Source organism: Aptenodytes forsteri, unplaced genomic scaffold (genome assembly GCF_000699145.1).
Source record: "Aptenodytes forsteri isolate BGI_AS27 unplaced genomic scaffold, ASM69914v1 Scaffold150, whole genome shotgun sequence".
Taxonomy (NCBI): domain Eukaryota; kingdom Metazoa; phylum Chordata; class Aves; order Sphenisciformes; family Spheniscidae; genus Aptenodytes; species Aptenodytes forsteri.
In genome coordinates, this window is record NW_008795693.1 from 820,003 (window position 1) to 835,610 (window position 15,608).

The window sequence follows — 15,608 nt, forward strand, 5'->3', positions numbered from 1 at the left end:
CAATCTAATTGGGGTTTTGGCCCAATATCCAGCCTTCAGCTCTTTAAGAAGTCAAGTTGTGGATGTGTTTACCCGTTGCAGACATTCCTTTTTTTTCCCTTCTGTTCTCCCCCCTTTCCCTCTCCCCGCTGCAGCCATCTCCCCCTTGTCCTGTCAGCTACCAGAGCTCACATAGAGGGCATTGTTAGTTACACTTTACAGGGGGTGGAAAGCACTAAATCATGGGTTAGGAAAATAAAGCTCTTACCCTGCAGCAATCAGAGGCAAGCAATACTTCACCACCGAAACACAGCATGTGCAACGGTGCATTTTAACTGGATTCCAGGGCACAGAAATATGTGCAGCTCTCGATCCTATATTATACTCACATCCAATATCTCGGATTTTCATATTATTCAAACATAAAATTGTCACCATGTACATTTGGGGCTTAAATTATGTAGAGATGATATTTTACTGCATAGAATTTGTTTTGCATCTCTGTGGAAACCTGGCAGCCACCGCACTGCCAAAGTCCAAAGGGGCAGTGACAATTTAGGAAAAAGCTGAGGAACAATCCAAGAAAACAAGCTACATATGCTTCATTATCTAATTGCTTTTTTTAATATTGGAGGGAAAAAAATCGTGGAAGGAAGCACGATTAAATAAAAACTGACCTTGAGTAATTTGAACGATAGACCAAGCAGCAGCATAGGATATTTTCACAGGACTTGACCTTCGCTCTGATTAAGTTCCTGTTTGGGGTAGAGCTAACTCACCTACAGGATTGCATAAGCTACCTGTAAGTGGTAGCGCTTCAGCCTGGGGGAAAACAACTAGTTGTCGCTCCTGTGCAGCTACGGAGCGGGTAAAGACAAGCAGGTGTGGTGGCCTGGGCTTTTGGTGAGCAGGGAAAGGTTTGAGAAGCTTAGGACTTGACCATGCCTTCTCCTCCCATGCTAGCTGCAGAGGTGTGTGCACCTGGATGTGCAGTTGCAATGTCTTCTTAGCCCACTTGGGTTGGAAGGAGAGGTGCTGGGGGGGAAGGTAAGGCGAGAGGTGGTGGGAGCAGGCCCTTTCTGACCTCTCCAGGTGGCACAGCAGCAGCCAGAAGAAGATATGAGCTCAAACACCTCTCCCTTGGCATAAAGGATACGTAGGGAATGAATTGCGACCCCCAAATGTGACCCCACCTCACATCCATGAGCAGCACAGCTATTCTCCTGTACGTGGCAGAACCCGATCGGTAAAGATGTTCTCAAGCCATCCAGGGGGCAAGCTTGCTGTCTGTGCCTGGGAGTTGTGTGCCAGACCACGTGGCTTTCACTTCTATATTTTATCTGAGCTGGCATATCATGCCAGTGTGAAATTTGATGGGAAATGACTCTGCATGGAGGGTCTTGTGTTTTGCTTGTTGGGGTATATGTGTGTCTTAAACTTTGGGAGGGGGGAAGAATTATATCATGCCTTAAAATTAAAAAAAAAAAAAAAAAAAAAAAAAAAAAAAAAAAAAAAAAAAAAAAAAAAAAAAAAAAAAAAAAAAAAAAAAAAAAAAAAAAAAAAAAAAAAAAAAAAAAAAAAAAAAGGAATTTCAATTATGACTGGACTTTGATAAAGTAAAAAAAGAGCAAACGAGACAAATAATGTATAAACACGTCTCAACAACATTTCCTCCAGAGCAATAGAAAATTTTGTTAGCTGATGTTAATTTTCATGCTTCTGTGGGAGAAGTGAAAAAGGCATGCTGAAAGTGATATTTTTGAGATGCCACTAATAAAAATGCAGCATAAAAGTAGCACCTTAATTCTGTGTTCCTGCTGGAGAACACACTTTTTCAGCTCAGGTTTTTCCTGTCTCTGCACTCTGTGCACACAGCTATCACCAAATCCACACTCCGAATTTCTGAGGCTAGCATAGCCAGCCTTTATCAAGACCAATTCGTTTCCGAAACTACACTTCATACAACCAAGTTGCGCTAGCAGGGATCCAGTTTCTTTTTCTTGCCCTCACTTTTAGTTTTGGGTGGACCCTACCACAGATAAGCAACTGTCTTGTTGGCATCCTCATGGGTCACGAAGAGACAGGATGCCCAACAGGCCGGATGCTACAGCCTGCCTGGAAACTCTGTATGTGCTGGTCCGGGGCACCCTCTGACTGAGGCGCTTGTTAGTCTTCACTGGAAGAGGTTGTGTGAAATGGAAGCCCATCCCTGGTGACTCTTCTCCTATCCGCTCTCCTGTGCATTTGGGAGAAGCCATTTAGACAGGGCACTGCCTGCCAGCAATTGTCCATGTCTCATGTGGCGCTTATCTCAGTTCCTATTTTTGCATGTGTTGTGTCTGGAAAAGGATAGGCAGGAAAGCATGCCCTGGGCAGCTAGGGTAAAGCACAAGGAAGGTAGCTGGTGGTAATGGATGCCCCCAAAATGCAGGCGGAGTATTTTGAGCATGCGCTTACCGAGCCTGCTTCATATGCTCTGTATAACTAGTTCTCTCCAAGGGTGCCTGCAGGCATTTCTCCTATTACCGGCCACCCGTACCTCCTGTGTTCAGCCGTAGCCTCCTCAGATGCCACCTTTCTGAAGAAGTTCTCTTCCCACAACTTCCCACCCTCCCAAGCATTCCTGCTTAGCGCGTCCTTGCTCCCCACAATTTCTATTTTGAGGGTGGAAGGCTCCCTGCTCAGTCCCCCCTCTCCCATCTTGAAGTTGGGGTTTTGAGGGGACAGGAGGGTACCTGAGCTTCCCTCCGTCTCTGCTGCACCCCTGCAGAACCAGCGCTGGGCACAGCAGATCTGCCTGCCCCCTGGTACTAACCCACACCTTCTCCCTGGTGGAAAACCCTATTCGTATTGCAGAACAAGAGCGTTTCCACGTCTGCCGCTCTGCGCTTCCCTTGCTTCTCCCCAGAACGAGTGTAACTGTGGGGGAGGGAGGCACAGAAAAAGCACTCCCTTCCACAGGGAGGATTTGCAGGCACTTTGTGCTTTTGTTATATAAAATTTTAAGAGTGGATTTGCAAATATTCAGCACATCTACAAAGGTGGAAAGGCTCTGAAAGAAGAGCCCTGGGCCAAACATATATCAGGATAAGAGAGGAAGGGGGAAGGAACATGTGTAAATCTATTAAGCATCCTGTGTTATCTTCCATTGATATTTGTACGTAGAGCACATGTATTTGTGAAGTGTAAAACCCCAGTAAAGGAATGGCCTCAGAAAGATGTCTCTAGATGCATATTTATTTTTTTAAAGAGAGTACATAGCTATAAAACTCTCCAGCCAGTTTTTTATTATTATTTTGTTAGACTGTCTGTGCATTTCTTTGCAAAAGGAGCTAATAAAGCTAAGAAAACCAATGACACTGGTGCTTGGACAGCTATCAGAGGAAAAGAATAAAGTATTAGTGTAGGGAGAGAACTGAAACATTTCCAGAACTCCATTAACAGAATGAGAAGTGGTTTCAGAGAAGATGAGCTTCTATATTAGGAAAGCTTTACTTATTTCCTCTGAGATTCTGCCAGTCCCATGGGAGAAAGAAAAGGCAGTGGTGGGGGTAGGAAAAGAAGAGCAGCAAAGAGGCAGGAACTGAGAGGATGATGGGGAGAAAAATACTTTGCCACTGTTTATGCAGGATAAAAAGGGGATCCTGTCTGAGCATGAGAAGAGCTTTCTTTAAGTAGCACCTGCCACACAGTTCTCCTGTGGCCTCCCAGGATCGGGACCAGATGGGAGACAACATTTTTTGTCCCTCAAGTCAGCGGTGCAGTCTGAGCACAGAGGGATTACAGCACCCACCTACGCACACCCACACTGCGGTGCAAGCACGGCAGCAGGGATGGGAAGCTGCAAAGAAAGCACACACACACACACACACACCCCGAGAGGGGGGGGCAGGATAGCAGAGCAATAAGAAGTTAGTGGAGAAGTGTCCTTTTAATGACTGAGCCGTAGCAGCAGGAACTGCTAGAAGCTAAAGTGACAGCAGCAATTAAAGACAAGAACAGCCAACATCTGTTGATAAGATGTGCTGTTGCAAGTGAGATGTGTTTACAATAGCTGAAAGAGATTAGAAGAAAATTTCTACTCCTCCCCACTTACTCACTACGTTTGACAGCTCTCTTGGTATTTTAAGTTTCACTGTCTTTACTCTTTAGTTAGTCAGTTCTCCTTGTTTGTGGAAGTCCTATTCAGGACGGTGTGTAAAAGAAAATAAAATTTAGAAAGACAGACAAATATGATTGTAACCCCCTCCCCTCAAAAAATGGATGGATTTGCAGGTGATCATATTTCTAGTTCACTCTTTGAAGAAAAAAGGGAATTTAATTTCTAGCTGATGTCTTTTATGTAGGAAAGAGGACCCGTGGCAAAGAAAAACATCTTACAAAAATGCAAGAACCATGGGGGGAGAGGTGGAAACTGTTTACTATAGTAATAGAGAGATTGTAATTTGCTGTACAATCAAAGCATGACACCACAATTAGCACCTGTGCAACACTGGCCCCTGTAAGCTCTCTCCAGTCTCATTCACTGCTTTCCTCTGCCTTGGTTACCCATGCTCATCAATGTGTTCATCAGACCTGGATAAATTTATGGCAGCCTGGTTTGCTGGGATTTTATGTCTCATTTACATGGATGTAAGCCACTAGGCAAGCTACAATGGTAGCTTTTCAATCAACACATCAGTGCATGGGACAGGGGCAGGAAAGAAGTGAGATGCAATCAAAATACGATATGAAGTGTAGCAGCTCAGCATACAAAAAGCCTTCCCTTATGCTGCAAAACAGCACAGGCTCCTGCAAACGCAGAACAGAGAATCCCTCTGTGGTCACCATGAGGGACCAGACATCCAATGGGGAACTCCTACAGCGGCTGGAACAGCAGAACCCAAGGATGAAACCATTGTTGCCTGAAACCTATGAGGTCCCAGCTTCTGATGAAGCATTTCCCACCCAGTCCCTGCAATACCTCAGCTGAATACTTGTAACGGCCCTGCTTTCCAGCTACATGTTTCTACCTCCCAGTAATAAGAGTATTAATTAATTAGCTCTCCCACCTGCCTAGGAACAAGAACAAAGACAAATGAGGGAGGATGCTGTGGACGAATGCAAATACAATAATAAAAGAATCAGTGCAAGGAAGGTGGGATTTAATATGTGGATTTAAGTCTGTCCTTGTTAAAGACAACAAGGAGAAATGTACTGCTATAGATGTGTAAAGGGGCCCACCAGAGTAAAGGCAGAACTACACATCAGACAGATTTCCCTTGTAAAAGGGAAATTCTGACTGAGTTTTTGCTCGAATGGCTGCTTGAACACACTACACATTTTTCAGTCCTGCTTCGGTACAGATGGACTGGATTTGACATCTTCTGGAAAGAATCCATGTATCTTCCTCAATTACGCAACTCCTGGGTAACCATGAAGCTCTGGTCTGATGTGGCCTCTGTGTTGCTCATCACTATATATCCTCATAATTTCTGAAATTCTTTACAGATGTCAACAACTCTAATGTCTTCCAGCCATCAATGAGTTGCCCCAGGACGAAAGGCTTCATTCTCCACCCAAATCCGGAGCTGGACAGCATGACTTTAAACACGAGAGATGGAAGAGTCCCAGCTTTCCCAGGCTAGTTCACAGTTCAGTGGCAGACTACCCAAAAAAGCTAAACAGGGGAAATGGAAAACAGTTTCTTCCCTGTATGATGATTAGTTCTTAGACCTTGCAGCCTGTACTGCAGACTTTACATATTTGTATTGTGTTGTGGTTAAATCCTCAGACAACCTCGGTAATTAGTCATCTAGATTCTGTAGCAATTTTTAGGAACTTCCTGCTGAAGGCCTTTAGGTGGAAGGGCATTCCCTCAAAAGCCTCTGCCATCTGTATCTGCTGGAAGACTCTCCATAACCTCTCCTATGAAATTTTATGTAAAAGAACAGACTTCGTTCCTTCTTATCTTTATAGGAGTTAGAAGGGAGAGCAAATTGCAGGTCTTTTTGCACATTATATGGGAGAGAGCAGGTCCAGGATATCTGGTTCCAAACAGACATAATCATAGAGGCTTTCTTTCAACAGCTATTTATTTTTCTCCCCAGCTTACAATTAGCTAAAAGTCCATGTACCAAACCTATGGTCCAGCAGAGAGAATAGCCATAGCTAGGAGGATTTCGTCCCCTATGTTACTAAAAGGCACTTCAAATCTACCTGAGCGGAAAAGAAAATCTCCAGAATAGGAGATTCAAGATGTTACTAAAACTATGAGCATAAAACCTTACCAGTCCCTCTAGACAACTAAAAGAAAGTCCTTTTTCTCCATTCCTGATAACATACGTTTATATCAGATAATATCTCTCCACTGGATCATATGATTTTGGCAGTAGAATAATCAAGGGTAAATGCAAGACAGTGGAAGGATAATTCAGGCAAAACCAAACTACATACACTTAAAAGAAACTTTAGTATTCAGCTGAAAGAGCAAGCCCCTATGCTTCTTGTATCCCTGTGTTTTTTAAAGCTGTTGACCCTAATTTAATGAAAGCGCATAAGGAATTTTCCTTCACTTTCGGTGGAAGCAAAGCCAAACCCCCTGTAATTTGCAGAAACAAATCTAGGCTCCCTCATGCTCAAGCACAATTTCTGAGCAGATTGCTGACCTCATTTCCCTGGGCAGTTTTCTGACAGATAGGGAGCAATGTACCCGTACGTTCCTCAAGTTTCCTTTCATTAGTGTGTCTAGCAGTTTAATATTACATGGTGCAGTGGGTTCATTGGGAACGAAAGTGCAACCAACATATAGGTGAGCTCTGTCCTATCACGTAAACCAGCTTATAATGAATCACGCATTTACGACCTAGTAAAACCCTCACACTGCCTACTTTATTTTAAAGCTTGGTTTTGAGGCATATATGCTTTGCATTGTCCTTTAGGAGGAGTAAAAATTGATTGCTCTTTTTATTAGCCTTGCAAAGCTGCTCTGACACCGGGTTCCTTGTCAGGGATGGGCTGAGCAGCACTCGGCACGGCTGGGGGCCAGTGATACAGAAATAACTTCAAAGTTTGTTTTCCTTCCATCTTGGGGCCATTTCACACAGGTCTTCGCAATAATACTGTAGTGACCTACACTGGCAATTATCAGCTCCGATGGATGGTGGATTTCAGGTTTGTGGATGTTGTCAGGACATAGGCGAACTTCGTGGTGCCCCAGACATACAGTGCATGTAAAATGAGCTAAATCATCACCATGCATAGTTACCTCATTGCTGTCCAGCCTTCTTGTAAGAAATCAATTAGGCCTAACTTTTGATCGAGGTGCAATACATGCATCTGTTGCGACACATGCAAAAGTGCATGTGAAGTTGCGTGAAAGGACTAACAAGACAAAATATCCCACTGATTTGCAATGAAAGTATTTTTACACTGCTTTGCACACAGATGAATAGAGATGTGGGGGAGAAGAGGTGGAATGATGGAGAGGCAAGCCAAAAGAGAAGTAGATCAGTTTGTGACCTGTGTTCTGAAAGACTGAAACTTATTTTTATTTCAGGAACATAAAATGGTCACAAGTAGACTTCTTTGGTTACTCAGACCACAAGACATTGTATTAAATATACTTAGAGCTTCTTCAGTATAATGTCTTGGTTGTTTTTCTTGAAGGTTGTTTTGAATTTCAGGAGAGAAACCATTTTTCAAAACATGGATGGTAAAATACACAGGGAAGATGAGGAGATTTGGAAATAATTCACTTAAGAAGGAGTATTTAAATACTTTTTTCTTTCTGAATGCATTACTTGCAACAGGCATACAGCTTATGGAGGTGAGGTGATTATGAGTACCGAATCATCTCCATTGAATTCAACTGAATTAGACATCCTGCTGGCTGTATTCCTGTGCTTAGACATTTACAGGGTTGGGCTGTTGCCTAGGGAATTGGCCTCATTAGGAAACTATATCACATATAACTGTGACTATAAAGTAATTTATACAAACCACGACTAGCTATTCTTCTACATCGCAGAACAAGAGAAATCCCACTTGTGCCAATTCTTATTTAACTTTGGTGTTAGAACATCGGATGGGCAACAGAGAAAGGATGTGTCACATCAGTTACAACCATATCAATGATAAGGAATTCTTATTCCGTATTTCACGGAGGAAAGCACTTCAGTCTAGAAATACTAGGATTATATGATAGAGTGTCTCAGATAGCACATACTTCTCTTCATTTTATTCAGTGAAAGTGCCTCTAAGCAGATGAGGACATCTAAATAAAAGCATTAGTTATGCTAACAGAGTAAGATGTGTGTATATATATGTGTGTGTGTATATATATATGGCTTTATATACACACACATATATATATCTCAATCATATTTTTTTAAATTTAGCATTAATTTAAAATGCCTACAGGCATTTTCATTTCTTTTAAAAAAACCAAAACATAGCACAAACCTTCATCTGAGTCCAAGACTGGAAATTGTATCCAAGTCAGAACCTGGATCATGTTGGTTTTTGCAGAGCTTTTATGTTGCATACATGCAATGTTTTATATAAACACATATTTTTCAAAAGAATCTATTTAAACTAGGTTGAACTAAATCACTCATAAACCAAATGACATTTTTTAAAATCAATGTAAGAACAACTTTGTTGTGTAGGCAAGCCCTTAAGAACTGTCAAATGTGGGAAGCAGAGATTGTAGATGTATTTATCTGATAGTGTTAGCAGAGAGGTCTTCAACACTGCTATTAGTTTAGAGCGGTAATTTGTCGGCATGTCTAACTTTTGGAAGGGGTAAGTCTCTACTCAAAGCTAGCGATCCTCTAACTTGCCATCAGACAGAAAAATGAAGCATTATACATTTTTAAACTTGTTAAGATTCCCTTAGCCTTGTATGTAGGCATGGATAAATAAGCATAACTATCACATACCCACCTTACTACCTGGCCTTTACATCCACCAAAAATGTATGTACCTGTCGCCTCAAAGAGCACAACAGTTCCATTTAAATCTACAATTACCAGATGCCAGCCTCATTGCCAACTGCCGGATAGGAAAGCTGGTTAATGAAAACAATGCTAATACATAAATATTATGTAAATGCATCTATACTATAAATACCACAATACTGACAGCAGACCTGCAAACGAACACGGAGAGATTTCTCTGTCAACATTATAAAATAAGATCGCTGGATGAAAGACTGCCATACGCCTGGGTCTGCCAGCTGTGCTACAGCACGTGCTTCTGGGGTTGTATAGCTCATGTATGATATTCTGGGGCTTTTGGGAAGAGGCTCACACATAGCCTGGTATATGCACAGTGCATGGGCAGACATTACCGTTAGGGAAACGTACGCATTTATATAATTGTGATTCTTCCTGTGGGCATTCAGTGCTGAGCTGTCAGAGGAGTCTTTGACGCAGCAGGTGCTGAGATAAAGGACTTTCTCTTGTAGGACATCTGCTCAATGGGATTGCCAGTTGGTGGCTTTCTCTCCTCCATGAACAGTCATATTGTGGCCAAGCAAGGGATGGACTTCTCCTGGCGTTTACTCTCCTCTGTGTCCAAAATCCTGCAGCTTTACTCTTTTTGATATTTAAGACCTGCCTTCCTCTGGAGGCCTGCGACATGTGGTAGAAGTGCTTTTCCCCTCCCCGGACAGGAGCTTCCCAATTAGACCTTTCTATCCCATATTGTTTCATCAATCATCTTCTGCTGGAGGAAAGCCAGGCAAGGTTCCTAGCCCTTTGCTTTGGGGCAAAGAGATCTTCAGGGAGCAGCACTTGGAAAGTCTCTACAGCAGGAGCAAGCTGTGATGTGGATTTTGTGCCTGAGTCGTAATTCTGCCTATAAGATCCTGAGATAATCTAATCTTCCCAGAGAAAGATAGGCTGTCAGTGAGAATATTTGAATTCCACCAATTAAAAAAGGAGAAAGTCCATGACACATGGGCTAAACAGATTAAAGGTGTGGGGAGCTTTGTAGGGGAGATAAGCTGATGAGCAGTAGCTTTATAAAGTAAGAAGGAAGCTAGAAGCAGGAAAATACCTAAAAGGAGTGGCACTAATGAAAAATAAAGATTTGTTTTAAGGGTTGAATGGGTTGTGGAGAGCTGACCTTAAAAATCACCTTATTTCGGGACTTAGGCTTTTGATTTTATAATTTGCAGCATTAACATGTATTGGACTAAAAAAATTCTAAATTATTCAGCTATTTATCATTAATAGGATTATACTAGTGAATTTGCATTATGGCATGAATAAAACTAATGTCACTAATAACAATGTCAGCACTTCCACCATCCCATTTAATCTTCTTTAACATGAAGAGGAGCATGAAGGCTCTGAGCATCTGGTTAGTTTTTCATGCATGTTCTAACCACCTTCTAGATGCATCTTCTGCATACGGGAACTGATTGCCCTGCTCTTCTCTGCTTATTTCCATGTAACTGTCACCTTTAACAGGCCCACTTGGAAGAAAAAGAAGAAAAAAAACCCCAAAACCCAGAAGCACAGTACTTGAACTGCCCTCTTGCTTTTTTCCCACCCTTCCAGTCAGGCATGATTTTAACAGGTTCTATCTTGAGAAGTACTAAATCCAGCAACCAGTATTTTATGCCATCTGGAAGCTTGATATCCTTGTTTTTCAAATGGCTTACAAAAATATATCTAATTCTAAATACTCACAAATTATGGGCTGCTAAAATCCAATTTGGAGCAGAATAAAAACTAATTGAACAAGGTAAATAGAAAAGCTAATCTATTGCAATGCACTGGGTGAGTGGGGGAATCAACACGAACGAGATGTTCGAGACCTGCTGATGGATTGGAAGAGAGAAGATGTTTTCCAGACAGAAACACAACATGAAAATGTAGAAATGCTTGTGTAGCACCTGGAAAGAGTAAGGAGAGCTGGGCAGGGTGTAAGACTCAGAGCAGGCAGCGAGGGTCTTTCGCAGCAGCACTCAGGAGCAGGCACTAGTGTCTAGCAGAGTGGGGGAGCCAGCAAAGAGTCAAGTGGGGAGATGGTAGTTATTTTTATTGCAAAATGCCAAGCAGATTTAAATAGGAGGAGAGGTGAGAGACATGGAGACTGGAAAGAGAGACTCGGTAATAGTACCAGAGGAAGAAAAGCAGACAGATGAAACGGGCTTTTGGCCAACCTCCTCTCCACCCAGGAGAGCAGCAACTGCAGGGGCTGCAAGGATGCCCTGCTGCTGCTCTGCAGCCAAAGGTAGACAGTCCTTTGCCTTGCGTGCTAGGAAAGACTCCAGTACAAAAAAAAGCTTCTCAGGCTTAGCACTGGGTTTAAAGCTTCAGTGAATATTTATCTTTAGTGTGTGTGTGTATAAACTGTAGATATAGACACATATACACACTTTTTGTTCTCTTTCTTTTCAGAGTTGCAGTAAAAATAATCAGCGGCATTGCCAGCTATCTTTGAGCTTACTGCCTTCTCAAAGGTATGCACCGGTGGTTCCATGGCACATCCACAACAAGTACTGAGGGCGAAAGAAAGGCAAAAAAATATGCACAGTAGAAATAAATAAATAAAAATTCAAATAAAGGAAGGACTCATCTTCTCTACCCTCTAATTCTTGGGTGTAATATAAAATCAAACTTCTGTTCCTGGATAAAAATATTTGCAATACAACTTCTGAAAAATAAATGAAAATGAGGACAATTAATGGTTACATAATGGACAAGAAAAAAATAATTCTGTCTGCAATTGTGAGGAGTTTTCAAAAACTTGGTGAGAGAAGGGAATTTTCCGCTGTCTGATGTCTTAGGGAGTCATTGTGGAAGTGTAGGAGATTTGGGTTGAGAACGTCTCTTGGTATTGCAACCAATTACAACTTCGAGCTAACCTAATCCAAAGCGAGCTGTATGCAGCCCTTTTGCAAAGTTTGAATCTGCTATACTAATTAAGAATTTTCAAAGAAATACATTAGCCACACGCAGATTGAGGGAAAGGACCCTGACTTCTATGAATGGGCTAATCTTGCTCCCTGCAAAGGAAAGGGATTTTTCCCACTGCTTCGTCTGGAAGGAGAAGCCTCCTCCCTTACAGCTGCAGCAGACTTTCCAAACCTGACCAAATATTATTTTAAAAAATGAATCATTGATCCGTAAATACATCCCCAGATGTTCATATTGAATTTGCAGTATTCAGCATGCTGAGCTTAATTGTCCATTCAAATCACCCTACCTGAGGACTGCTCTGCTTAAGGGAGTCACCATATGCCAATATAAAACCTGTGTTAAGTGACTGGAGAATCAAGCCTATGCTGTTTTACTTTATATCCCTATGCATTGCTCTAATCTGAGGGAGAAATAATTGCAAACGTTTTAACTGTGAAAGAATAAGGAGTCATAAAACCTTCAATCATATTTTAATATGCAGTCACACTCTACTTTCATAAATAGGGATTGGAATAATTATAAAGACATCATTTTTAATTGTCACTCATCATTCAGTTGACTCCTTAAGTAGAACACACATTTAATTAATGCCTTAGATTTTAGCGTCAATTACCACATTAGATGTTCTCCCATATTCATTCCATCTGCTGCAAGTAAATACATTACCACTGCGGAGTTATACACCCATATAGGAACCTGATCACAAATTTTCCTGCCTCCTCATGACCTGTTGTACAGCAAGTGGAAAAATTCGCAAAACATAGGCACAAAAAATAAGTTTTGACTTGAAATTAGAGACATTTTCTTATAAGCATAAGGAATTTGCTCAACTCGCAGGTATTGGTTTAGCTAAGAACGATATGTTGCACTTAATGAAGATGCAGAGTGTGTTTAGGGTCTGAGATGCCAGTATAAGCACCTCTCGATTACCCAGCACACAGGGTATAGGACATCGTTTTGTTATTTCATCGTTTCAAGTCCTTTTTCAGCTCTTTTATATTTTTGATAGGCAGCTTGATTTAAAGACATCAGGTGATTTAGATTTGACCATGTTCTTCAGTGAATTGCACCAACAATTAATTACATTCACCGTTAAATAGTTAGACAGATCAGCATCCTTATGTCATTTGCTATAAGGCAAAGTCTGCCCAGCCATTGTTGCTGCCCTTTCCTGACCTTTTCCGACCTTTTCCAACTTTTCGGTGCCCTTTTTCTGGTGTAAATCCTCAGTCTTTCAGCCCCAGTCTTTGTATTGCCTCAGGCAGCCACAGGAATCTCTCTTCCCTGCTCCAGCTCACTGTCCCCCAGCTTGCTCATCCGCCTAAGGACTCTCATGTGCCTTCTTAACAGCAACATCACACTTGGAGACCCAGTCAGGTTAGCTGTGTGCCACTGCTCCTAGTCTTTGTTCAGGTCACTGCGCTCCTGAATACTGCCTCCATGCGATCTGCCTGCCTTATTCCTGTGATATACGGGAGTAATCCCTTGGCAGTGGGAGCAGGCACTACTAACCAGCCTGCCTGGGTGAGGAGCCTGACGCAGGGTCAAGGCTCAAGCAGCCCCCAGTCCGTTACCCAGCACACACGCGCCGTGCATCAACCCCACAGGCAATGCTCATTGGGATGCTGCTACTGGGAAATGCTTACGGCAGCTCGAAGGGGGAGAAAAAATAAGGCAAAGGAAGGGAAGGAGAATACACAGGTGACCCTGATTTGGTCTGGTCCAAGACAGAGGCAAGGGGAAGAGAGAAGTATCCCAGGTGGAGAAGGATGGTCTGAACATGCTGATATCGCTCAACAAAACTTGCTCCCTGAGGAGCGTTTCAATATGGGACGCTGACCGTTGCCCTTTCTTGCACTGGGGCCCTCCTTCATGCAAAAGATCACTTTTACCAACCGGTCTCTCTGTGGCAGAACTTGGAGGCCTTTCACTTCCGATTCCTACTTTCTCACACCCCACCGAGAGCAGGGTGCTGACCTCCAAGCATTGCCAGCTGCTGGGATGTAGCACTAGGAGTAGACTGGGGGGTACCCAAGGCATTCAGCTCCCTGAGAATCTGCCTGAAGCTAGCCTGCTGGACTGCTCGCAAACATTTTCTAGGCCATTTACTGCTGCCCTGAAGTTTTTCAAGTATCCATAGGCTTTAGGTGCAACGGTCGATACGTCCTGGGAACGTTTCTGCAGGGAGCAGGTAATGATGGTCTTTACCCCAGTGATTACAGGGTGTCAAGAGGGAAAGGAATGTGAGCCCAGATGGCTCCCCAAGGTACCAGAGGCACACTGGCAATTACCTCCCCAAACACAACACCAAATACTTGTGTTCATCGTAGTTAGCTTCTCCTCTCCTCTCAGATGCAGTTATTTCCTCTAGCAAAGAGTCCAGAGGAGTGAAAATCCTACACTTACCCGTGGTCGTCTGTTGAAATGGCATCCCCAAACTGATAATCTCTATTATGACTTCCCCAGAGTCTGCCCATTGGGTGTAACGACCTGAAAATTGGGAAGAACAATGTGTCCCAGGATCCCAGTCAGCGCTGGCACTCCTAATTGCTGCCCTGCACAATGGGCTGCTGTGTTACCCCTGCTAAGGACTACCCTGGGAACACTGTCATCTTCTGAGTAGTCATCTCGGTCTTTTAAAGTCACCTTAAATAACTAAATAGTATGACTTAAGCATTTGCTCAATCACCTTGCAATTTCCTAGATTAAGACAGACTGCACATGTTGCAGAGATAATATCTCGTTCTTTAAAACAGGGCCTTAACTTACTTCATCGGTCACATAATTTTAAAATAATAGGGCAGACTTGGACATTCATTTAAAAAGTGAATATCCAAAATATTAAAAATAAATACCTATCAAGGTGATATTTTATAGTAATGATGCATTTAGATTTTTTTATAGGGTTAGAAGAATATTACAGGCTTGACATGATGGTCCTATAAATGATAGCACTGTGTAGAATAAGTACTTTATGAGAGAATGCTGAAAATGGGCGTGAACCGTGAGTGTAAGCAACATACTGACTTGATGAACTTTGTAACAATTATTAAGTATTAATTGAACTAATTTAATAAACCTTTATAAATAACAAGTTCAGCCTTATTTGAAAATGCAATTTCCTTTAGAAGAGTTTCATAAGCAACTGAATACCATGGACCACAATTTAAGATGAACAGCTATGAAAATGCATGTCTCTTAAGGAATTCTGAAAGACCAGTCCTGAATATTTAGTTTCACCATTTTATGTTGACTTGTTCAAGTGCCAAAACCCATTCATTTAGGTTCAAGACACTGTCTCCCAAACAGTTGTATATCTAAGAGACACAAACCTAAAATTTTGGGGGTAATTCAATCACATTTCACATCCAATCCAAGCAAGGCCTTTGAACTAACCTGCCTCCACTGTGTTAAGGCTTTTCTGTTAAGAAGTAGTGAAAAATACCCTTTCCTTTCAGATTTTTCATATCGTTCATCAAAAATCTAAGCAACCCCCCCGACCCAAAAACACAAGAATTTACAACAGAGCTAAATTGCAGAGGTGCCAGTTCTGGTCACCCGTTCACTTAGCAGCTGAAATGATATTTTTGTTTTGTTGTTCCTATGGAATCAGTTCTTTCAGTTACTGAATGAACCAGAGTCTTATGTTCTCAGTACATATAAATGACAAACATAAAGCTCTTGTGGGAGATAGATAGGGAACAGAAGAGCAGT